A 26,623-nucleotide genomic window follows, 5' to 3' on the forward strand; every position below is an offset into this window, starting at 1 on the left:
CATGATGAATGTATGAAGAGAGAGTGGGTGGGATAGATAAGAAAGAGAAGAATTAATATTCACATTGTCTTTAAAACAAGGGCATGAAGAGATTTGGTGAAGTTCAGCAGCTGCAAACGTAATGGTGATAAGGGGAAACACTTTTTCTCACAACATAGCAACTAGACAAGGGGCCCCTAGTTACAGGATGTTTTTGAGGTTAGGAGTTTATCAGGATTTATGAAGAGAACTTGAACAAGCCAAGTTATCATTATGAATGCTAAAGAGAGACAGGAACCAGAGCAGCTTCCCAACGTGGATCAGGAGCACTGTGTGTCCCAGAGGTGGTCCATTGTCCACTTCCCACCAACAGCTGCAGAACCCCCGTCCAGAGACCCTATAGTGGGACAGCCTTTGGCAGCTCCTCCATCCCACTTGCCAAGTCCAGTCAGGTCAGTCTGGATCAGCCTGAGCCTTTCAGAGTTCCCACTGTGAAATCAGTACCAGAGTGAGACCCCAGCAGGGTCCAAGCCTCTTTTTTGGCCATGGGGAATGTGATCTCTTCAGCTTGAGAGACACCATCCTTCCAAAAGCTGAGGAAAATAAATAAATAAAAAAATATATCTTGCTCGCAGAGAACTTGACTTTTTTTTTTTTTTCCCTGCAATCAGAAGAAAAATGGAGCTCCACTCCTTTCCAAAAAGTCACTGCTGCAGGTGCTGATGCAGAGCTCTCCAGGCTGCATCCTTGACTGTCCACACTGATCACAACCATAGAAGTGGAACCACCAGGGAGGCAGAGGAGAGCTGTGTGGAACAGGAGAGACTGTTGCTTCTGGGAAGACCCGCATGGATTTTGCATTCCAGCAATCTGTGACCCATTTCCATGACATTGCCCTGAAGTTTGCTGTTGGGAAGCAATCCTTCATTCTGAAATCCCTTATCTTGAGAGAAAATGTAATATTTATGATATTTTCCCTGTTTACTGTACATGCTGATAAGCAGCTCTGGGACCAAGGATCTGTCAGAGTCTCTCCTTTTTTCTTCCTAAGGTCTAACTAATTAAAAAAATAATAAATCTTTAGTTGAACTTTCAGTAACTATTTTTAAAAATTCATGCAGTGTTGGAAAGGTCAACGTCCAAAGTAGTTCAGGATTCAGATCCCAGCAGGTCTGTTGGCTGCCCTGTTTTCTCAGGGAAAAGCTAAGTGAGACACCTGAAGGGGGGAGGTACTGGCCATTAACCCAGGAGACAGCAGCTGGACAAGTCTGGTGATATTTGATGGAAACAAAACACATGGCAAGTGTTGTGAAGTTCCTTAAAAGCTAGCTTTTCTGCCTGGTTTGCCAGTCTGAAGAACTGCTTGCTTGTGTGCAGGAAGTTTTAAAAGTAAAATGGATGCTAAGGTCAAGGAACAGGTTGATGCTTTAGCCATCCAGCTGTGAGACCTAAGGAGGCCTCACAGGAATTAGCAAGACAGGAGAATTTTGATGGATTTCACATGAAAGTGATGAAAATAATGGCTTTTGGAGAAAGGTCACATGAAAAGACAAAATAGGTAATCATTAATGATGCATCTTTTCCATGCAGAAACATGGGTGGGGAAGCAAAGTGCTCTGATTTTGGGTAATAATCATTCAGAAAGACTTCACAATGGACACTGTATTCCTGAACCTAGCACAGCTGCTATAGATCAACATTTTCTTTGCTTTGATGAAAGAAATACTGTCACAATATAAATTGTGAGTCTCATCCTCCTCTTGATTTTCCATTTATTCAAATTGTTTCTGTTTGTATGAAAAAAAAAAAAGGAAAAAGCTAAGCACATTAGAAGAAGAAAAATGCATCGCGTTGTGATTAGATTACTACATACCAATAAAAGGATTGAAAACTGTAAAGATATTGTGATTATTTTTACTAAGCATCTGTCTTAATGTAGCTCATCAGCTTCCCAGCATTACAATGAAGTTAGAGGAATTCAACAGCCATAGTTGGACAGAACTTTGGCTGTAACAACAGTCTCTGGACATGCTCACTACCCACAATGAATGGAGGATAATTTGAGTTAGCTTAGTTGTCTGTCTTTGGGGCAAGACTTATTTCAGTTGCCTTGTATTTGCTGTGGGGTTTGAGGTCCATGTGACAGTGCACATCTGTACAGAAAAAAAAACTGTCTCTACCAGTCCTGGGAGACATCCTGCAGCTCAGCCATTCAGCACAACCCATCTTCTCCACAGTGAACTACCAGGCATGTAGCAAAAAAGTTATTTCCTGAACATACAAACTGATGCAGACTATCACTGTATGGGATTTATGTATTTCAGCCATATAACGACAGCCACTGTAACAGTTTCCCATTAGCTCATTTTTCCATATTGTGGAGCAAGGGAAGGTGATAGCAGTGCCTTCTACTAGGACAGAAACACTAAGGAGAAACAGAAGGTGACAAAGAAGAGAAAAATCAACTCACCCTTTTGGATGACCAGTTAACAACTCAAGAACAATGCAGTGTACATCCGGAAATGCTGCTCCCTTGACTGCTAGCACTTAATAAGGGTGAGGAGGGGTGGACCCAGGCTTCACACATTCTGGCTACTCAAGTGCATTGCTTGCACCTGAACTCCTTGGATTAGTTACATCTTCTCAGCTGGTGCTCAATCACTGGTTCAGGCTATAACCTGGCAATTCCCACACATTGCCTGAAATGCCTCAGACCCTTCCGTCTTCTCTGACAGTTTGGGGACTGCTGGGGAGCCCAAAGCAGTATGTGCTATGGTCCGTTTTGGGCCACATGGCACTGACCTGCTCTGTGGGAGATGCCTGTTGCTTGGCCAGCTGGCCCATCAAACAGGACAGATAATTACTGGTCTTACTGTGCAGCTCCTTCCCTCAGGACAATAACTGGCATCTCCTATCTCTCGCCAGGCCCTGATTTTCACTACTTTATAGGGATGCCATATTTTTGATATCTCTCACATATTGTGAAGTGTGACTGGAAGTGACTAGTGCATTCAGAAATTGTAGGGGAGAAATTGCAGAGAGAACAGCATATGCAATGTGACAACTGTGCACCACAACTTGCTTCAAAAATGCATGCCTTCAGGAATCCACTATCTGAACACATCGGCTTTGTGTGCACAATTTACCATAGAAAGAGGATATGAGGGAAGGAATCTCGTATGGGGTAGAAGAGAACCTTGGATTCAGGGGCAAATGGAAGATGTTCAGGTTCCCTCATGATAAATGCACAGTATTTGTGCTGAACTTTTGGCTTGTCAGTATTATACTTGTCATCATCCCTAAATTAACTTGAATGCAAACATATGCATTCAAGAAATTAACAAGATATAACTATTGCATGTGACATGTAAATTAAGTATTTTGTTCTCTTTCAGAGCTGTTTACGGGTAGAACTTAGACCTGAAATACTGTTAATTAATGATTGGCAGATACAAAAGGGCAAATGAATGCTTTTATCATCTGTAAGGTAGAAAAGCAGGAGATGGATAAGGCTTGGATACTGATAAAATATGTCAGAGAAGTCCTAAAACTCTACAAGAGAATTATAATTAAACAAGTGGGGAAAAAATTCTTACTACCTGCTCTCTTGCTCCTGACTCCTGTTGACTGAGAGCTACTGGCCATCTTTGCTCAGCTCTGAGGTTCTGTGTGCAGGTGATGAGGCATGGTTCAGATGCCATAATGTTTCTTCATGCTCAATTGACAGAGTAACAGGAGCTTCAGAAACTCTAAAACCAAGAAAAAAAATGCTTATCCCAAGGATGCTGGAAGAGAAATACTATTTCTGCATAATAAGAATAGTATTCAAAGCATGTGCCAAAGAGCATAATCCAAGTTCCTGGAGGACAGAATACTGCCTCTATTCTTCTGGTAAAAGAACTACTATTTTCTCTTTATGCATTTTTGTTCAGCACATCCTTTCACAAACAGGCTAACACGGCTGACTGTTGAAATAATTAGTATTAATAAATGATAGCATTGCTATTTTTATTGCCACTGCTTCTAGAAGCCAGATTCATACTGAAGCCCATTGTGGCTATCTCTTTTCATTAGTCATGCAGAACGTGGCTGAGTTCTGCTTTCAGTTAGAACCACATAAATCTGAAGTACCTGCATATTCCCTGCCAGTAATACTTGTGGTGTACGCTGGAGTGACTGCTCTGTAGTATTTGTTTCTCAGGAAAAGAAAGGTGATAATTCTTCTGTGTGACTAGGGAGGGCAGGTTCCAAATATGTTGCAAGCACAGTTAAAAAAGGAAAATGAAATGAGTAGGGGAAAAAATTGCACACACACAAAAATAATTTATAAGATTTCCAGGCTTGAAAGTAAATATATTTCATGTACACATACTGAAAAGATCTGTTTGCAATCAGCTCCTGTGTCATTTACTGTAAGAGTACTTGCCAGAGTCTGCTGCAAATCACTGAGATTATATGGGGATAGCAATGTAGGATGAGGAAATGGGTCTAAAAGATCTAAAACCTTGGAGCCCTCAGGAGCATCTTGTCAGACAGCTGCTTGGCTTTGGTAGGGGTTGCCAGAGCAGCACTGAGAAAAGATGAGGGACACCACTTGAGACATGGCTAACTTCTCACCTGTTGAGGTGTTAGGTAGCATCCCAGGGCAGGCAGAACTTTTCTGGCTTTGGAGGTGGACACACCTTGATAATATAAATGGGATGTGATGGTGGCTTGGAAGCTGGCCAGAAGTGGGCCAGGGCCTGTGAGGCATGAGGATGCATCACCTGCCAGTACTGACACATCTGTGAGACTGGGTCGAAAGCCAGCACGGCTTCCTGCTAAGCCATCACTGCTGGTGTGTTGGTGCATGGTCCCACGGTCCCTTTTTGACACAGTGCAGGTGCCATGATACTGTCCAGGAGCCTGTCCAGGAGCTGCGTGACGTGGAAGCATCCCTCCAGACTGCAGGGAAGTCTGCAGCCTTGGCTGAGTCAGGAGGACACACAACAATTTGGTGTTTAGCACATACAAATAAAGATGCAATCTGTGTTTATATTAATTACAAATATTACAGGGCTGGAAATATGTGGCTTGATATCAAAATGGAAAGTAGCTTAAGCAGCAGCATTGGAACTATTGCACATGGAAGTGTACATGAGCCAGCAAGTAATAGTATAGCAAATGAACGGAGATGTTTGAGGGAAAAAGTTTCCCATGGATTCGCAGGAGTTACAGCTGGAAAGGACATGATGTTCCCTCTCTTTGCCAATACTTAGCAGCTCTGCAGAGTGTTACACACCCACAGTACGTGCACTGTGCTGCAGAGAGCTGGTCAGTGGGAGCATAGGCCAGAACATCCTCTTTTTGGTAGCATCAGGTGTGTTACCACCATGCATGGGAGGAGGCAGGTGACAGTACAGAATCTGAGGCTTGATATAGACTACAGATGCCATCATTTTCTTCTTTGTTCCTTTGCTTGCTGTTTGTAAGCATTCTGCTGACATGCTACTCATTCCTCACGAGGAATGAGTGAGCCGCAGTAATTCATAAAGCTTCTTGACTGCTCAGAATGGTGGTGTCTGAGTCACAGGTTGCTGTTTCCATCTTGATCAGAGGGATGAAATGTTTACAACTAAAGTATACCAGCCCTCCAGAGGACTACTGATTCTTTTATGAAAATCTAATGATGCCTTTTCCCCCATCTCCCTGCCTATTTCAGTCAATCAACACGTTTGAGAAGGCCACCTGAATTACAGAATGGCCAGGGTTGGAAGGTACCTCAAGGATCATGAATCTCCAATCCCCCTGCCACATGCAGGGCCACCAACCTCCACATTTAATGCTAGAACAGGCTGCCCAGGGCCCCATTCAATCTGGCCGTGAACACTTCCACAGATGGGGCATCCACAACCTCTCTGGCAGCCTGTTCCAGCACCTCACCACTCTCTCTGTAAAGAATTTCCCCCTGACATCCCACCAAAATCTTCCCTCCCTCAACTTAAAACCATTTCCCCTTGTCCTGCAGTTATCAACCCTTTCAAAGACTTGATTCCTCTCCTGTTCATAGGCTTCCTTTAAGGATTCAAAGGCTGCAGTGAGGTCACCCTGCAACCTTCTTTTCCCCAGGCTGAACAAGCCCAGATCCCTGAACCTGTCCTCATAAAGGGAGGTGCTCCAGTCCCCTGATCATCTTGGTGGCCCTGCTCTGGACCCTCTCCAACAGCTTCCTGTCTTTTTTGTACTGGGAGCTCCAGACCTGGACCCAGTACTCAAGATGGGGCCTCACGAGAGCAGAATAGAGCGGGACAATCACCTCTCTGTCCCTGCTGGCCACCCCTCTTTTGATGGAGCCCAGGATACCATTTGCCTTCCGAGCTGCAAGGGCACACTGCTGGCTCATATTAAGTTTGTCATCTATCAAGACCCCCGGGTCCTTCTCCACAGGGCTGCTCTCAAGGACCGCTCCTTCCAGTCTGTATGGATGCCTGGGCTTCCTCCGGCCCAAGTGCAAAACTCTGCACTTTGCCATGTTGAACCTCATTAGGTTCACCTGGGCCCACCCTTCCAGCCTGTCGAGGTTCCTCTGAATGGCATCCCTTCCTTCTACTGTGTCAACCACACCACTCAGTTTGGTGTCGTCAGCAAACTTGCTGAGGGTGCACTCAATTCCGTCATCGATGTCACTGATAAAGATGTGAAAGAGCACCAGTCCCAAGACAGACCCCTGGGGGATGCCGCTCATTACGGGCCTCCACCTGGACATAGAGCCATTGATGACCACCCTCTGTCTGTGGCCTTTCAACCAGTTTCTCATCCATCGAGTGGATAATCCACATCCCTCCAATTTGGAGATAAGGATGTGGTGGGGGACCATGTCAAAGGCCTTGCTTAAGTCCAGGTAAATGACATCGGTCATCTTTCCTGCAACATCTCCCTCCAAAAAATATCTACGAGAAAACAACAGTGAAATAATGCAGTGCTTTAGGTTATTTTCTAATGCTCTCTCTCCCCTGGCTCAGACCAGGAATGCATGGGAGCAGGAAGGGGATGAAGTGATATGTTTTGAGCTCATTTTTCCCATTCTACAAGAGGAGCTATTTTCCCTGTCTACTGCTGCAAACAATAATCCAAGTGAGAGCCCTCACTGCTGTTGTTCCCAGCAGACTGAGTGGAACCAGCTCTGTCTTAAACTCAGACCATGGCTTCTGATAGAGGAAGGCAGCTTGCAAACATGAAGCTGGCACAGGACTTCAGTCTGTTAATTGCGCTGGTGGGAAACTGGGTGGAAAAGACAGCATTTTATTCTGGAAATAGGATGTTAGGGAAGCTCAACTGGGTGGAAAAGCGTATTAAAGCAGCTTAGCACTTGCATTGCTGTGGTGCCTGGGGCTGCTGAACAGCAGACAACAAAAGCGTGACTTCTGCAGCAGAGACATGGGCATTAAAGCTGCCAGTGGTGTGTAAGGGCAAGGATGAGGAAAGTGATGCATTTTTACCATGCAGAGATGACTGGGAGACTACAAAATTTCCCAGTTTTGTTTTAAGTCCTCCAGTTGTGTTGATTATGAAGACCTCCCAAAAAGAAACAGCTCAGTCCAATCCACCAGAGAGACTCCTTGGGAAAGAGACCAGAAAGCCTGCATGGTTGTCCTTACATGAGCCAGAGCAAGGCAGGGGAGCACAGAGCTGTCATAGGGGAAATCTGGCTCCCCTCCTCTCACCCAGGGTGGCATCCACGGGTTCTCAGTGCAGGCAAACTCTTTTGGACAAAAAAAGTGTTGCTGGGAGAGTCCCTGCTCGGTATAAGGGAACCAAAGTGTTTTAGCAACCCCTGGCTTGCTAAACACAGGCAGGTTTCCTGAGAGTGAGAAAAGCTACTTGCCTAAGTTAAATAGGTAGCACTGTTTCAAGACCTTGCCTCCAAGCAGAGATGATAAATGATGAAGTGGGCCTCTGCTAAGAATTTTTAAGTCATCCTTTTCTTCTCCTTTCCTCATATTTTGTGAAATGGATGGATAGTTTCAGATTAAAGTCCCTCCTATTTATTTTCAAAATAGAAGTACCATCCAGAATTAAAATTTATCCTTCCAGCATGGAGAATATCAGCACGGTGGGTTCAAGACCAAAATAATAATTCCAGTCGTATCAAGGTCATGTCAAAGAATATCTCAGGCTCCTCTAACTACAGAAAACATTGCTTGCATAGTGTACACTACAGGGACTCAGATGGTGAAGAAAGGTCAACATAGAGTAGACTTTCAGCATCCTTAGGTGGTGGGCTGTGATTTGTAGCCAAGCTTTGGATAACAAAGCTCTGGAGCTGAGGTGTAAGGAAATGTATACTTAAAAATATATTTTGAAGATTCCCTTGACTATAACAAAATCAACAGTGGCAAGGACTATATGTTGGTTTATTTTACTCCAAAGTTTGTCATTCGCACAGCTTGACTGAGGATAGCTATTTCTCATACAGTGATAACACTCATTTGTCATACGTGTTTATAGTAAGCAACAAAGCAAGGTTGGAGACAAGGAGCAGCTTTTTGGTGACCAGAGCACTGCAGTTCCATGCAGAAGGAACACAGGGAAAATTCTCACCAGACATACACGAGTTGGGGTGAGATGCAGTATGATACTGAAGATCCTTTGCCCCAGAAATAATGACAAGGTGCTGTGCTGAGATAATCAGTCTCCTAAGGCTTAGTCTGGAAGCATTTCTATCTTTCCTACTTTATTATGGGAAACATTACTGATTCCAGAATCAGGCTTTGAAATAATTAGTTTCTGCATTATAGGCTTCCTTGTTTTATCTCATCTTGTATCCTTCCTTTATCAGTTATATTCTCTTACCAACAGAGTATGAATTTTATTTTGAAGCATTTTGTAACGTGCTCCATTCCAGTAAACATGATCAGTAAACAAACATTCAGCACAGAAAGATTTTTATTCCTATCAATTCTATTACCTATCAATTCTTTTTCTGGATTTGGTTTTTCAGTATTTGTAAGTTTTTAGTATTGCTTTAGTATTGCTTCTTTTGTTTTTAAAAAAGGTGGGGGTAAGAGTGTGGGGGGAAGTAAACATGAGGAGATAAAAGGAAGAAACATTTGCTCCTTACTAATTTCACACATTCCCTACCCTTCTTCTCCTAGTCCCAGTAATCCCAGCTCAGAAAAGGAGACAAAAATAGTTAAAAAGATAGGGAGGGAGGCCTGAATATCGGTAATTTTTTTCTTTTTCTCTCCTCTCCATTTCCTTTACCTGTGGGAAAAAAAAAAATGAGAGGAATATGAAACTTTGTCCCTTTCCTCCACCCCCCAGCTGCCCCCAAAGATCAGAGAAGTTTAAAAACAAAGTGAAAATCAAAACCTGGGACTGAGAATCAATAGAACTATTTGGATTATTTGCCTTCACATATTTTTTGGCAGAAAAATATATGACTTGGCAAGAAAAAAAAACTCTGCCTTGTTTCATTTATTGGTCAGGTCTATTCACTAGTGACATGTTAGGAGTTAGGCACTGCTTGTGTAGACCAAGTTATGTCCATGTTGGTAAATTAGACCCCTTCCAACTAAATCTCTAGGAAACGTTCAGATTTTAACCTAAAACAACAGGATTTTCTATTCAAAGAAAGGGCTCCTGGGTGAAGCAGATATCAGTGTGAAGGCAAATGTGTTCAGAGAAGGAGAGATCATAAGTAGTCCCCTCTCTGCTGCAGATTTCCCTGACTCCCAGCATTGAGTGTCTTCACAGTGGGACCACACTACTTCTGGTTCCCAACAGTAATTGTAGTATTGCTCTCTCTGTGCTATTGAACAGCCCTTTAAGCCTTTCTTTTCCAATTCCATCCACTGTAAAAAGGTGACAGAGAGGACTGATAGCCCTATGACTGGCACAAGTCTAAATGTATGCACAGTTTGATGAAAAATAAGGTGTGAATGCTGACTGATGCCAGAGAAGGAAATGGGTGCAGGTTAGGACACCACCTACAGCTGCTGTATTTACTGCTACAGGGGGCAGGGAGGCAGGCTGTTGATTCTTTCTGCTCACTGGCATGCCAAAAAGAATGAGAATAATTTTGAAATACATCAGAGATATGCTGGTGTTGGTAGGTGCAACACATATCAAAGTCAATATCTCACTGTTTAGCTCATCACATCACATTCCACCCTGTTTCAGCTAGCTTTCCAGGAAAATTGGTTTCTGGTTTTAAGGATGCGGATTAGCAGGAGAAGATTTAAGGCTTAAAATAGAGTATGTATTTTAGATTTATTTAAGGGCCTTTGACTTCTAAACACTTTGCTTTAATATATCGCTTTCTGGGCTGACATGGCTTTCATTTTTCATCACTGCTTTACATTCCAGTGTTCAAATGGTTTATGCAGGGGAAACCTGAGGTTTTAAAAATCTGAAATTCACTGCTTTCTTTTCTTCTCTGTCTGTAGCATGTTCTTAGCAGAGAGAACTGTAATTCTGAACAATTCGGTTTTCCATCATTTAAGAAGCAAGACACAGTAACAGCTTAATCCTGATTATGCACAGCCATTTGTGAGGACTGACTTCCAGATGTTCATTTTCTTTTTTTTTTTCTTTTCTTTTTTTAAATGTGAACGTTACTCACTTTTTTGGACTTGGTGCTAGGAAAGAAAGAAATCTCTGATATTCCCTGGGTAGCAGCACTGATGAAACTTCAGTCTAGCTAAGTCAGAAAGCCACACAGAAGTTTTTAATATTTGCTGTACACATCCAATTCAGACTGCAGCAATGGAAAATTTTCTGTCCTAAATCCTGCCCTGGAGGGAATTGGTATTTGGAGAAAAGCATGTTCAGTCTTCCCTTCTCCTTGGACTCTCTTTAGAGGTTGCTAGGTATAGCAAGGTCAGAGCTCTAGGATCTGGTTTGCATCCAGCCAACTTTGACCTTCTGAAGGCAGTGGCTATATCACCAGCCAAGGTTTTGTGGTTAAAGGTCAGTTAAGATTATTTCTTAAGTTCCAAAGAATTTGAGGGGAAAATGAAATGGGGAAGACAAAGATTGTGTTTCAAAGCCAAAAATGGATTTGGTAGAAAATGTTTTGTGTATACCAGATTTTAGACTCCACATCTTCTAGTCAACTGTCCAAGTCACGCAGTCCTCGTAACAGGCCTTTCCTGTAAAACAGTTCTTTCTGGCCCACTGATGCAAGCTGGCTTTTGAGATGCGAGCTGCTCTCCTGAGTCTGTTTCCAACAAAAGTGTCAGTTTTAATTGAATTTTGGTGCTATCTTTCCACATACTATTCTAATCAGCCTGCCGGGAGGGTTCTCTATGTGGAACAACCAAGAGGTTCCCACTGAGGCTCTGCAGTGTGGATCCAAGGGATAAACTCAAGTTCATGTAGCTGACTTGCAAGTAAGCTCACTAATAAAATTTAACTCTTAAAGAAGATGGCTTGGTCCTGACAACTGATTGCCTTGGCACAAAGTTGTGGAAATACAATTATAGAATTGGACTGCTTTCAATTTATTCCAGATAAACAGAGAGAGAAAAAGTGTTTTTTTAATTAAAAATAAATAAGTAAGGCCAACTTTGAGAGCTTCTTGCCAGATTATTGTTTAGCTCAGTGTTGTATTTTCATTTGCATCACGCTGAACCCAAATACATAGATCAGCAAATTCCACCCCCTCTAGCAGGTAAAGATGGCTGAACTCACGAGCAGGCCTGATGGGTTCCGGTGCATGCAGCCTGTAAGGATTGTCCCATGGGCTGCCCAAGCTTCTGAGTGATGCTTGCAGAGGTGGTTTTTGGCACAGTAGCACACAAAAGTTTCCTGAGAACTCTTTTGACTATAAGACAGTTATACAGAGAAAAAATAAGGGATCTTTGATCGTGCCATACATGAAGGCCTCTACCTGTCCCTTTGCACCTGCTAGGCAGCAGTTCTGGGCAGCGTGGATGGCAGGGAGGGTTGGTGTGCCACTGGAACACCAATGGTGATGTTGTTTGTACAAGACCCATCCCTGCTCTGAAGGACTATGTAATAATAGCACCTTGCCTCAGCTCCTGCCAGCAATGCTCTCCCTCACAGTATGTATCAGGTATTAATTACTGCTCTTGCACTGCCTGCGAAGATCACTGACAACACTGGAGAAAAAATACCAAATATTATTCCAGCCTCAGTGCGGGTGGCTGAGCTGAGTTTCCCAGCAAAGCCATGACTGTAGACAGAAGGTGGGTTTGGGGGAAGGAGCAAAGTAAATCAAGCAAAACAGAACTGGAGGTGCTTTCAAGCAGCTGAATAAAGACACACAACAACACAGAAGTCACAAGTACCGCTGAATTAATGCAACCTGAGCCCAGAGCTAATTACAATGATGCATCATATTCATCACCCAGGAGAAAGAGCTCAGCAGAGAGCCCAGGGGACAGCATGGGCAGTGTGGATAGCTGTGGAAGCCTGCTGGCAGATGGAAAACATCTGTTTTATATTTGAGTTAAGAAGAGATATTTAACTCTATTACCCAGATTTGTACCTGTCATTTACTTATTCAGATTTATTAGCATAGGCTCATGACACTGAGGTCATACAAGGCTGAGACATCTTTGTCTGCTGGGAGTTATGAAAAGTTGCTTTTAAAGGCAGCAAAATTACAACAAACACCTGCAGATTTCAGGGCTGTGAACATTGTGCGCACTTGTAAGTCTGAAGGCCAGCACATGCTGGTGCCTACCAGTGTAAGCATGGTATGTGTGCCTATGTGGGGTGTCCTGACAGGGATGTGTGCGCACGCTTAGCAGTATATGCATACAAAAGGATGTGTTAAGGTAGCCCTAAATGCCTGCCCGTGATGATATTTTTCCCAGGGTTTCCCAAGCTGGCTGCACAGCCTCACTCAAAGAAAAGTTCAGCAGCTGCTGATCTAGTGCAGGCACACTGGCGCACAAGGCTCAAGCCCTCCAAAGCACTGAGCTTGCTCACCATGGGATGGACAGGCAGAAGAATCTCCCCAGTGTCACTCAGCAGGCTTCAGTTATCCTGACAAGTTGATCATATGAAAAACTTCATACTGGGTAATGTAGCTTGGGTGCACTAATACACTCCAGAAGGAATACAAGAACAGCTCATGAGTCCAGTGAGTAGAGGGGGGCTTTTTTTCCTCTCCCAACACAGTGCATGTCTCTATCTACCTTTCTGCTCCTCTTTACAGCCTTGTGTCCCTTACAGAATCAATCTTTATCAATATAGAATCATAGAAGTATTAAGACTAGGAAAAAAACACTAAGGTCATCTAGTCCAATTATCAACCCATTACTACCATGCCCACTAAACTATATCCCTCAGCGCCACATTAACCATTTTCTTAATGGTGATATCTCCATGTCCTTTGCTTCGTCCATACCTACAGCCCATCTTTGCCCTATTTTACTCTTTCAGTATTCCTACTTCCTAGTCTCATCTCTATTTTCTGCCCCTTTTTCTAAGGCAGCATCTTTACATAATCTCCAGATACTCTCCATTCACACTTCTCAGTGTACAAAACTTGAGATGTGTGTTGACACTTGCAAGCATGCAGTACCCTTGAAAAGCAGACCCAAAGCTTCTCAAACCAGGTGTGCAAGCCAAGGGGAAACTTCATAAATGGAACTGAAGGTCATTTGCTGAAGTTGATCTGACTTGGCAACACTGGGATTTTTATTCACAAATTCAGGACATCAAACTGCACATCCTGACCTGTGAGGCTATTCTTCCCTGATCGGCCTTCAGCCTCTTGCTTGAAAGCACTTGGTATAGGAGCAGGGGTACTGCCAGGTTTCTTAGGTGATAACCCATGCTGTTGCAACAGCAATGAAAGCAGATAGGCTACAAACTGCTTCTAGGCTGAAATTATTACCTAACGTGGTACTGAGAATTCCCATGAAGACTGAAGACATAAAACACTGGTGCAACTGATTTGTGAGAAGCTGCCCACTCTGTTTAATCCGTGAGAGTCTGCCAGTTCCTGGCAGGTGTAAGCCTTTCTTTAGCATTACTCAACTTTAATTGTTTAATTTAAATGAAAATGGGGACTTTTTTCCTTTCAATTGCATTTAATTCCTCCAAGATATTAGCTATAATTCATCATGTTTATAACTTCTGAAATTAACTTCCCTCCCATAGAGTTCAATAAATAACACTTTTCCTGGATACCTCATTCACAGTGTCAACAACACCTTCTTCCCTGTATTTTCACTCCATAGAATGAAACCATATGAGGTGGTTAAGATTTACATGGTCAGCTCTGGCAGGCTTTTTATATTTATTTGGTTTGCAAGATATAAATCAGGGCTGGGACTTTCTCCAAGAACAAGATATTTGTTATCTTGCTACATGTGTATTTCTGGGTCAAAATTTGATAAGGTCTTTTTAGCATTATTGCAAGGTGCAAGTACATTACATTTACATTCTGTGCCAGCCTTCATGTTTTGACTGCAGAATACTTGTATACCTTATATTGCATTTTATTACAATTGTTCATCGGAAATTTGAAAATTCTCTCAACTCAGAAGTACCACAAGTAATTGTGAATCACATGCTTTCTTCCAGGACAGTTCCATTTAATTAAGTATTCCAGAAACATCTGTGGGACCAGCATACGTGGGACCGTGCTTTAGAGCCATGATCTGAAGACACACTAATAACATAGCTTCTTTAGAAAGAAATATGATGTTCTTAAAGTCTATAGGAAATCTAATTGCTTGCACAGGGAGGCTTCTACAGGAAAAGACTTCAACTTCACATAAGTCTTTCAGGTATGAGAGAACATGAGTGCATATGGATATTTAGAAATGTCATACTAGATTGCTCTAGCTTAATTTCTTGCTGAGAATAGCAGCTTCTACAAGAAGAATATTCAAGGTGAATAAATTATACTACTTCTAAATGTATCAACATGTACTTAACCTATGTAAGTACCTGTATAATCAATGAATATACAAATGTTATAATTATGAAATATACCAGAGAGTGTGACTAATCAGGTTATTATATCAAAAAAGAATAGATAGAGTGCTTACCTGTGTCCTAGGCTTGCTGTAAAACTCCAAAGGAGGGATCTCCAGAAGAAGATCCTTCTCCACTGGTAGTCAGCTCTTAAATGCATCTAGGAAAGATGCATATTTCCTTTCAGCAGCACAGGTGAATTACCTTTACCTGTGCTCCCAGGGCTGACTCATTGCTCGCCTCAGATGATCAATCAGAGGTTCAGGCCGTGATTCAGAAGTTCCTGTGCAGTACCACACCTGGGCCATGCTTTGGTCCAGTGTAAAACTGCATTAAAAGTAGCCCTAGAACAGGATTTTTGTGACCTTGTAAATTCAAGCCAATAGAAAAGTAGTGACTGTATGATTTAGGAACTCGACGTTGTGAGTGACAGCTGTGCACTGAATTGAAATTATGGTGAATAGATGTCCCAGTAACTGTAAGCACCTAACCAAGAGTGCTCAAGATCCAAGCCCTGATCACACAACATACAAACATGCAAACATGAAAAATGGCATGGAGTTTATTGAAATGACTCCTAACTCACACCTGCATGATAATTTGTTGATTTTGTCCATGGAAATAATTACTTGCTGAAAGTGTAAAAAGCCAAACACATTAAAATCATTCTACGCAAAACATCAGCACTCAGAGATCAGCATCCCGAAGGAGAATAGTGCCTTCTCTAAACAGGCAGCACACATGAACATAAGGCCACGTGAGAACGCGTGGTGTTTCCTATGAAAGACTTAAGAGCCACTGAAATATCTAAGTTTAACAATAGAGAAGGTGAATACTTACTATTCAGGATTTTTGAATCCTGAATCCTTCCTTAAAACAGATTCTCCACAGATTGATCCATGGGGCCTGAATATTCATTTTAAAAATCTAACTTAAACAAGGTCTTGTCCTGGATTTTCCCAGAGAGAATTAATGACAAAACTCTTCTTTCAGTGCCAATATGATGTATGATGACACATCAAAGAAAAAATGAGCTATATTTTGTCCAAAACGTGACATTTATACCACTACTTTCTCAGTTTTTCATTACAAATCTGCTGGTTTTACTCTATATGCTGTCATAAACATATCAACCTGTCTTGTGGAATAGATCATCTCTACCACACAGAACACCTGAATATTTTCCTGTCCTCCAGATTTAGCTCAAAATCCACTCTGAGCTCAAGGTCTGCATCTGAAGTGAATAGAAGCAAAACTCCAGTATCTCTTAGGTTTGGTCTTTCAGCTGTGGAAGAGGTTTGTTATCCGATTTCTTCTTCACACAACAAAGATCTTTCACTCCCTAGCAGAAATACTCTCAGACACTTCTCACTTTCTTTGCCATCAGTTTCACTTCATAATGATTTGGTCATTATCTCTGGAGGAAAACCCTTGAAGTTCTCCCTGTCCTTGAGTATCTTTGATATGCCGATGTCTCCCTTCCTATCCCATATTCCTGCTTCTGCACTGGACTGTTCAGTGCTTTGACTCCCTGATAGGAACCATCACAGCACATGTCAGTGATCAAAAGTGGTGAGAGGAGAAGAAAGCAAAAAAGAAAGAAAGAAAATTCCTAGGAGTTTGGTTTGGCAAACTATTCAAAGACTCGTATCTGATCAGTCATAACCTTCTCTCTGTCACTGATGTGTTTCAGTAGAATTTACATTCAAATTGTGTTAAATGAAGGCTTTTATCTCTGCTGCCGAACCCCATGAAAACATCCTTTTCTGTCACTTTCACCTCATTCTACTCATACAGAAACACAAAGAGAGATCAAAACCGCCATGCTTGACAGCTCTGTTTTAGCTCTGTGTATAAAAACTCCTTCTTTTTAGACACCACTGTTAATTGATGGGCTGTGTGGGTAAAGCTGTGACAGGCACAATAAGAAGAGAAATATCACTACAAGGAAAACACAGGTCACTGTAAAGGATTATGCTTTATGGCCAAGAGGGTGACACTGTGAAACATTTGTTATACTTTATGGAGAAGAGGCTGGAGTTGAGAGATATTTATTAATGTGGAGTTACAAAAAACTATCCCTAACAATAATTCAGGGATTGCCTGATGGGATGTGGGTTTGGTTAGGAAAGGGATTCTGTCCTCCTGTGAACTGAGCAGATCATCATCTCTCACCTACAAATTAACCCATTCTCATGATAATTCATGTGCAAGCTGACACATGGATGCTGCTGGTCCCAGCGGGACCTGGATCAGGCCCCCTCACTGTACAGTTCCATATTTGACACAGCACCAGAAATCCATAAGCATGTGGTAATTAATGATGTGTACTAACGATGTAAACAAACCAGAAAGAGTGGGTGTCTTGAGGAGAGGGGGAGGCGTTAATGTGAAAATTAAGTTCTAAGTATTTATGTGGTTTTTCATTGCTTTTACAGCCCCCCTAAAACTAGGAAGAACTGAATTTTATATCTGCTTAATCTTAGTGACTCCCTAGGAAACCAAACAGAGGAAATTCAGTTAAGTCCTTGTTCTCAGATGGAGATTTTCCTTCCCTTTGCAATATTTAGTTATTTCGCAGATCTTAGGAAACATGATCCTTGTCAGCAGTGATCAGATGCACCTAGTTATCAATTATGTTTTGTTTTCTTGGTATTTACTGTGTTCTATGGTACAGATGGGTATTTCATTGTGGGGGGGCTGTAAGAAAGGTCACAGACTGTAGAAGGATCTGTTGGGATGGGACAAGGGGAAATGGTTTCAAACTAAAAGAGAGGAGGATTTAGCTTGGATTTAAGGAGAATTTATTACAATAAGGATGGTAAGCCACTGAAACAGGTTGCCCAAAGAGATGAAGGATGCTCTGTCCCTGGAGATATCCAAGGTCAGGCTGGATGGGGCTCTGAGCAGCATGATCTCAATGTAGGTGTCCCTACACATTGCAGGGCAGTTGGACTAGATGGCCTTTAAGTGTCCCTTCCCACTCAAACAATTCTATGATTCTATGATATACACGATAGAAGGAAGGGATGCCATTCAGAGGGACCTCGACAGGCTGGAAGGGTGGGCCCAGGTGAACCTGATGAGGTTCAACACAGCAAAGTGCAGTTTTGCACTTGGGCCGGAGGAATCCCAGGCATCCATACAGACTGGAAGGAGAGGTCCTTGAGAGCAGCCCTGTGGAGAAGGACCCGGGGGTCTTGATAGATGAAAAACTTAATATGAGCCAGCAGGGTGCCCTTGCAGTTTGGAAGGCAAACAGTATCCTGGGCTCCATCAGAAGAGGGGTGGCCAGCAGGGGCAGGGAGGTGATTGTCCCCCTCTATTCTGCTCTCGTGAGGCCCCATCTTGAGTACTGCGCCCAGGTCTGGAGCCCCCAGTACAAAAAAGACAGGAAGCTGTTGGAGAGGGTCCAGAGCAGGGCCACCAAGATGATCAGGGGACTGGAGCACCTTCCCTATGAGGACAGGCTCAGGGAGCTGGGCTTGTTCAGCCTGGAGAAAAGAAGGTTGCAGGGTGACCTTACTGCAGCCTTTGAATCCCTAAAGGGAGCCTACAAACAGGAGGGGAATCAAGTCTTAGAAAGGGTTGATAACTGTAGGACAAGGGGAAATGGTTTTAAGTTGAGGGAGGGGAGATTTAGGTTGGACGTCAGGGGGAAATTCTTTACAGAGAGAGTGGTGAGATGCTGGAACAGGCTGCCAGAGAGGTTGTGGATGCCCCGTCTGTGGAAGTGTTCACGGCCAGATTGGATGGGGCCCTGGGCAGCCTGTTCTAGCATTAAATGGGGAGGTTGGTGGCCCTGCATGTGGCAGGGGGATTGGAGATTCATGATCCTTGAGGTACCTTCCAACCCTGGCCATTCTGTGATTCTGTGATTCTGTAATTTTACAGTCTAAAGGAACCTATAGTTTATATTGGTCTGTATCCCTCTGGTCTTTGTCTCCATCTTTGTGATATCAAAATACCTTGAAAGATTTAGATGATTGCACTGCTTGAAGACAGGGGGAAACATCTACCCTGAACAGATGGGCAATTAAAGCACACACTAGATGATTAGGCAAAAGATGGAAGTTTGTGACTGCTTAGCAAGGAACTGAATGCAGGTTTTCCTAGTCTCATCACCATGTTCTCAGCCCCAAACCCATCATGCCAAGTGATGTGGCACTGACCTGTCACCAGGCAGCAGGACCCTCTGTGCTAATGACTCTTCATTAACAGTGTCATGAGGATGGCACAGCGAAATGCTTCTGAATAGAAGCAAAGACCTCAGGAGGGAAGAAAGAAAAAAATAGAATTGGCCTTAACACACTGTGATTTCAGCTTGAGTCAAGCCAGGATCCAACTCTAGAAATTATCACACAACATTATTTTGAGCAGCGGTTGTTAATGAGACCACATGTAAGCTGAGGCAGACACAGTGCATAAGAAAGCACATCTAGGGTTGTATAGGCTTAACATGCTTTTCAGATTATTATACACTGGCCAGAGAATTGCTATTCTCCTTACTATACAAATGGAGCACTGAAATACGAAATAAAAGCCACTATCTGTCCAATCAGCATCAGGGTCACAAAAGTATTTTCATGTGGGCGAGTAGCTGTGAAATATTTCTGGGTTTTATTGCCAAGAAGAGTTTAAAACCTCTTCAGAAACAAGAACTGCAGTAAGAATAAATGAAACAAAAAAGAGGGTCAAAAGACCCCCGGATTAAAATTGTTAACAGCAGAATGTTGGTAACTGCAATGAGAAAGGAGGAAGGGCTTTGCTGTTCAGCAACATGTGAAAGTTTCTTAGCACTTCTGAATGAGCTTTGCAGATCAGCCAGTTTGTAGTAATAACTTCGGGATGAGGTTGGGTATGCGGGAGGTGGAGGCAAATCTGGATATTATATAGGAGTGCTGGAATAGTGATAGAAACTTGTAAAAGCCAGGTGCAGGGGCCAGCACACTGCTTGCTGAGGACAGAGAATACAAGATGTGTTGACAGTTCTCTCTGGCACTGACTTTTCTCTCATACATCTACTGCAGCTCCTGAGTCTGGGAGCCACAGTGGTGGAATGAGACACATATTTTAAGCAATAAATCAAAATCCTCATGGCTTGAATGTGACAAATCATATTCCAGCTTAAAAACAAATAAAAAAACCCTACAGGCAATGTGTATGCATAAACATTTTCTGAATTTTTTTGGTAGAGTGAGGTGTTTGGAGCTGTACTTAGAGGGTTGAAGCAGTTGTCCTATCATGCAAAATGTCTATACTGCATTTCTTTTGCAAAATGAAGTCTTCTCAGAGGCTGCTCAACTTCCTCAGTGGTATCAGCAAGTGAGTGAACAATTCATGAATCCACACACAAACCCCATACTGGATAAGCTTTTGGTTACTTTCTGCATGAAGCAAAACACAGACTAAGCAGTGCCAAAAGATTTTCAAAGAATGTTCATAGAACTGTTCACTTATCATAAAGACTCAAACTAAGACCAGTACTTTTTTTGCTGTTTCCAAGACAAGAAGTAATCTGAAAGAGTTTTTCATCTTAGAAAGGCTGAATTTCACTAAAAAATACTAAAGGTGGGCTTTTAAACAGCTTTAAAAAAGTGGGGTTTAATGTATATATATTTTTACAATTAGTCAAAAATATTGACATCATTTCATGAATGCTCAAAGAAAACCTGACTTTCCACAACCACCAGGAAATGAACAGCATGCCAACACCAAAAGCCTCAGATGAAAACCCAGCATCCCATGATATTCTCCCACATCTTCATTTCTCCCATAGCTGCTGACAGGTGGTACTGCTAAGATGAGTGAGGAACCACTCTAGTGTCCGTAGACAAAATTTCTCCTCTGTTCCTCTTGGGTATCAGTGTCTACCACCTTTCAGGCCAAGAATAGTATCATAGGACAGCTTGGGTTGGAAGGAACCTCAAAGATTATCTAGTTCCAACCCCTTGCTGTGGGCAGAACTGCCAACTACCAGATCAAGCACTAGATCAGATTGCCCAGAGTTGTGCTTCTGATGTTGAATTTTTTATGTGCTCTGAGAAACAAGTCAGTGAGTACTATTATAGAGCATGAAAGTGTGATATGAGAAAACCCCCTCTCTAGCACTCCCTTCATCCAACAAAGCAGTGCTTTCTTTAGTGTTGCTTAGGAGAAAAGCCCTATGACTTAAAAGGTCACAAGTAGCTCTGCAAAGGCAGTGGTTAGCGCCTTAGTTCTGGGGGATGCAGCTTTTCTTTTATACCTTATATGTTCTTGCTGAGGGTTTCACACCTGTATATTAGCTAACCAGCTTAGACGTTGTCGTTCGAAAAAGCTCATACTTGAAACAAAAGATGTAAAGCCCCCAGAAGGGCTGTCAGGGAGTTCAATCCACTGAGGTATTACCCCGTCATTCTTTTTCCTTTCCTGTTCTTTGTGTGTACATATCTGCCTTTGTACATATCTTCCCTGGCACCCATATGGCTGTGCTGCATTGAACATTCCTGCAGGCGAGGTGAGAGGCATTGCAGCAGAAGGAGCAGGGACTGGAGGTGACCCCCGAGGATACGGATGGCCTCACTGCTTCTGCGGCACAGCCACGTGGGATGACCTAATGCAGCTTCAACATGTGTAATATGCATTGTCTATATTTTTAAGTGTGCTTTATTTAGGCACAGGCAGCCAGAGAGGGGAAATGAGTTTTGACAAACAATAGGAAAACACAGACATCTAAAAACAGATTATTTCCCACTCCTAGGCTGGGTTGTGCCACTCCATGTTCCAGCCAAAGCTAAGGATTTTCATGAGAAGGTAAAATGATGGATGTAGCATCATCATGGCTTGTGATCAACCTGCCTTTCCTTTGAAACGTCTGCAATTTGGACACTTCACTCTTCCAATTTCTTTCCTAACACAGTGCTATGCTTTCTGGGATATCTTCTGTGCAGACTGAATTCCCCAGCTGCTCTCAGCACAGCTACAGGATAAAATCCCACCTACTATGTCCAAAAATAATGAGGTGTGGGCCAGACTGGAGCTGGAAGAGGGAAGGAAGAGAACAGAGTATGAAATAGATTTTCACATGGGATGAGCAAACAGATGGAAGTTCAGAGAGCTGGATACAAGGGACGGTTGTTTGGGAGGCAAATATGAATGAGATCTGTTGGTGATCTCAGCTTTCCCAAATACAGTGAGGAGAACACATTAGTAAAAGGTAAAGATTAAGTGGAGCAGGTGATCCATGTTCCCACACCACACACATAACAGTGGTCCATAGAATCATAACGTCACAGAATTGTTAAGATTGAAGAAGACCATGAAGTTCATATCATCCAGCCATCAACCTACCCCCACCATGCCCACTGACTATGTCCCTCAGTGCCACATCTACCTTTTTCTTTAGCATCTTTGTGGATGGTGACTCCACCACCTCCCCAGACAGCCTGTGCCAATACCTCACCATACTTTCTGAGAAAAAAATTTTGCTCATATCCAAACTGAGATGTTCTGCTGTGTGTCACAGCTTATGTAGGAGAGGAGCAGCCTGAAGCATTCCGGCTGTTGCTCCTATGGGGTTTCAAAGCTTGTCAGATCAACAGAGAGTTGACTTTTGGCCAAATTAGACAACCTGTTTTCATTAATGAAAAATTTCCCACGGAATATCTCGATTGCTTATTTTGTCTATGAGAAAAACCCAGAAATAATTCTCCAATCAGCATCACCACCACTAAGAAGCACTGGTTCTTCCTTAACTGCAATCTCAGTGCAAGCTGAATCACAGAATCACATAATCACAGAATGGCCAGAGTTGGAAGGGACCTCAAGGATCATGAATCTCCAACCCCCCTGCCACATGCAGGGCCACTAACCTCCCCATTTAATGCTAGAACAGGCTGCCCAGAGCCCCATCCAATCTGGCTGTGAACATTTCCAGGGACGGGGCATCCACAACCTCTCTGGCAGCCTATTTCAGCATCTCACCACTCTCTCTGTAAAGAATTTCCCCCTGACGTCCAACCTAAATCTCCCCTCCCTCAACTTAAAACCATTTCCCCTTGTCCTACAGTTATCAACCCTTTCTAAGACTTGATTCCCCTCCTGTTTGTAGGCTCCCTTTAGGGATTCAAAGGATGCAGTGAGGTCACCCTGCAACCTTCTTTTCTCCAGGCTGAACAAGCCCAGCTCCCTGAGCCTGTCCTCATAGGGGAGGAGCTCCAGTCCCCTGATCATCTTGGTGGCCCTCCTCTGGACCCTCTCCAACAGCTCCCTGTCAACTATACTAACTGTACTAAGATTTTCAGAACTGAGATGCTTCCAAGACTTCAACAGAAAATACATTTTTTTTAATCTCAGAATCTAGCGAGTAGTCATAAAGGATGGGCTTGGCAGGGGAAGAGCAAAGCAGTGGGGAGAAAGGAGCATGAGGTATGTCAGATCTTTGGCTGAATAGCTCTTAGTCTGTCAGGGTCAGCTGGTTTAAGCAGACCTTCAGCCTGAGACTCTACACCCCTGTGTAAAGAGGGAGCTGTGCAGGAATGCTGCACTTGGCTTTCTTCTCCCATGTTCTCCTGCCAGCCCTTTGAGAACTTTTATTAAGGAGATTTAGGAAACAACAAAAGAGAAGAAACACAGTTCTAGAGTACAAATGTGTTTTGGCTAAGTCAATCCATGACTTGATAATACAAAGAACATGAAAGGCCCCTGAGAACTGGGCTTTGCTGTAATAAAGCTTCTTTAAGAAATGTTTTGGCACAGGGTTTATCTTTTTGCTGTCTTACACCATTTTGATCTGAAGAAAGTGCAGTAATTGCATTGAGTCGGTTTTTCTCTGTGGTCAATGAAGCTTTCCACATATTTCCAGTGCTTGAAAATTGCCAAATATATACATGGGCATCTGCATGCAGAACAGTTCTGTGCTGTTACTAATCCCACCAGAAAGCATGGGGAGATTTCCAGAGAAATGTTTCTTGGCTGGTGCAGGTCTGCTTGTGCCTGCTTCTAATTTCTGAATAAGTCAGAAGAGTGATCTCTCGCCTTTTACTCATGCCAGAGTCTACCGAAATCCAACAGTCCTGCATCCCACAAGGAGTCAGAGGCCCAGTTTACAGGCCTGGGTGGCTAATAGAAGAAAATCCCTGAGAAAGGTCTCACGGGCACCTGAAGAAGTAGGGTTCTGCAGGAAGAAATCTCAAGGCTTGCCTTCAGTCTGACTCACTGTTATCTTGCTATTTGCACAGTGAGCCTGCTGGATTTCTACTCAGTAGCTCTGAGGCTGATACATGTATACAGTAGGGCTGAATTTAGAGCTCTCACATCTGCACTGCAGACCTCTGTATAAGCACTGAATATTTCTGGAGAAGGATGAGGATTCTTAATCCAAAAACATGGCAAACTTGGAACATCCATGAGTCAGAATAGCTCCCTGTCGTCTACAAGTGAGGGTACACACTTATATACTTTCTCTCGCCAAAGGAAATATCTCTAGAGGTGCTGTCTGTGAACCCCTGGTTCATTCAGACTGGGCTAGGTCTGCCAGACGTGAGGCTAGGGCATTGGATTATTTGTTGCTATTATTTGTCAAGTTGCAGGCCTGAAATATAAGCACTTCTTCAGCCTGAAACTCTAGGTGGAAAAGCTGTTTCCATACATTAGTCAGGTATAGAAACACTACTGCTGCAGGGACAAATGCACATCCAGGGCACTTGGGATGTCTCTGTAACTCCACATGCACTCAGCAAAAGAGGTACAATGGGACAAGAGCTCTGCATTACTATTTGGCACTAAAGAGTATTTCCATGGCTGAAAAGGCTTTACTTGCTGGGCTTGTGTTCCTATGGCTGTTGGGAATATCTTGCAGTGCTGGACAGACAGCCCTTCATCAACAGGGTAACAGTGCAGGAAGGGTTCTTTGGAGCTGCTGCTGTCAATTCTTGAGTAACTGGTAAACGCCACCAAAGCAGATTTAAGCCCACCAGTAGGGACGCTTTGCACAAAGCTGAGACAGACCTTGAGTAACCACCAGGGGGCTGCAGGACGGTGCTGCCTGCAAGGACAAATGATGGACCATGGCAGAGAGCAGCTGCCTCCTGGCTTTTTGTGCCAGGGACTCAGTTGCAGGACTCTGGTCAATGCTACTGCAAGGAAAGAGACTCATTGCTTCTTTTCTACAAGCAAAATGCTTCTGACTCCCCAGCCCCTAATTAAAGCTTGTGAATAGAAAGTGCTGCCTTTTAAAGGCAGCTGGAGAAGCTCTGCAATGAGCTCAGAACACTGCAGCAGGGGTGCTGGTGGTTATTAGCTTGCAGAGGGACCTTACCCTCTGCCTTCATCTGTTCAGTCCCAGCCTTTGCTGCCAACAGCGCCTCACATATAACAAGAACCCTGCGGCTGCCAAGTAGAGCCTACCCTCAGGGGAGGAGGAGAACGTGTGGAGAAAGAGTAGCAAAGAGCATTATCATCATTTATACAGCAATGGGAGACTGGCAGCCAAGTGCTGTTGGCAGTAAAGCTTTCAGCTGCTCCAGGAAGATTGAGAGTGTTCTCATAATGATCCCCAGACATCTGCTTCACAGCCATCTCTTGGACTCTCTGGATTGCTTTCCCCCTCCATTTCATGCCTTCCAGCAAGCAGGGTCTACCAGAGTAGACAGAGAGGTGGATTCCCTATATTAGAGCTCTGGGGGGGACACCATGCTCTCTGTATACAGTCTATAGTGCAACGAGGGAGTGTGGTTACCTCCTCGCCCACATCCATCCCTTGAGCTGCAACCTCGGTGATCCATCTGTCCTGTCCTATGGTCACTCACCTTCCTTCTCCTTGGAGGCTGCCTGTCTATCTGTCTCATCACACCCTAAGCAATGCTGGCAGTAAAGACAGCAAAGAGGTTGCCCTGCCTGCGCCATCCTGGCAGGGATGGAGAGCTGTCTTGACTGTGACTGCCCTTTGGTGATGGAACCATAGCAGCAGTGATGTCACAGCTACCCAGATCTGACACAATAACCTATTGCCGTGGGAAGCAGGGTCAGAGCCCTACAAGGCTGCACAGCAGAGCAGGGTGAGGGGCATCTGGCCAAGATAGCCATCACCAGGTCCACTGCCACAGTCACCTCTCACTGTCAGCCATTTTTTTTTAAAGAAACTAGGGCAAAGTTGAGAAGATTCATCCCCTCCTCCCACACTGGGAAACAAACAGAGGCATCTCCATCCAACTGTCTGCAGCTCAGGCACATCTCAGCTGAGATGGAAATGACGTGAGATTCCCTGAGCTGCAGTGGACTGGATGGAGCAGATGGACTCCAGCTAACACAGGGAGGAGGAGGGGGAAATGTAGAGCACACAATGAGAAGGGCTCTAGAGAAAACTCCTTGGCTAGGACTAGGAGCAGACTTCATTTAATTTTTTTTTTTTTTTTTTTTTTTTTTTTTTTTGCTGATACATAATTTCTTAAATGCAGCTCATTTGAGAGCAGAGAGAGACAATGGAATTTGTTTCTTGTTTTTCTGTGAGGATACAAAGCCAGAAGTTTCTCTATGGCAAGGATGCCAGCACAGATGTGCAAACCTATATCCTGGTCACTCAGGAATGGATCATGGCTTCAATACCACTGTTCTAGCTTTTCACCACCATCACCAAGAGCAAACTTTGGTCCGATGTACCCTAAAGAGTTAAGTGGCAGACGATGCTTTAGCAGTCAGGAGACCTGTTGACAGCCTGGCTGCA

General features: G+C 43.4%; 1 long non-coding RNA gene across 1 annotated transcript; it reads right to left on the reverse strand.

Annotated features, from left to right (window-relative positions):
• Window positions 1-652: 652 nt before the first annotated feature.
• On the reverse strand, window positions 653-26,284 carry LOC116238155 (uncharacterized). Its single transcript, XR_004168898.2, has 3 exons — window positions 25,710-26,284; window positions 3,579-3,728; window positions 653-1,766 (listed from the first exon to the last, which is right to left on the reverse strand). It is a non-coding gene; the product is annotated as an uncharacterized LOC116238155 (long non-coding RNA).
• Window positions 26,285-26,623: the final 339 nt, after the last annotated feature.

Source organism: Phasianus colchicus, chromosome 8, assembly GCF_987193195.1.
Source record: "Phasianus colchicus chromosome 8, bPhaCol1.hap1.1, whole genome shotgun sequence".
Lineage (NCBI taxonomy): Eukaryota > Metazoa > Chordata > Aves > Galliformes > Phasianidae > Phasianus > Phasianus colchicus.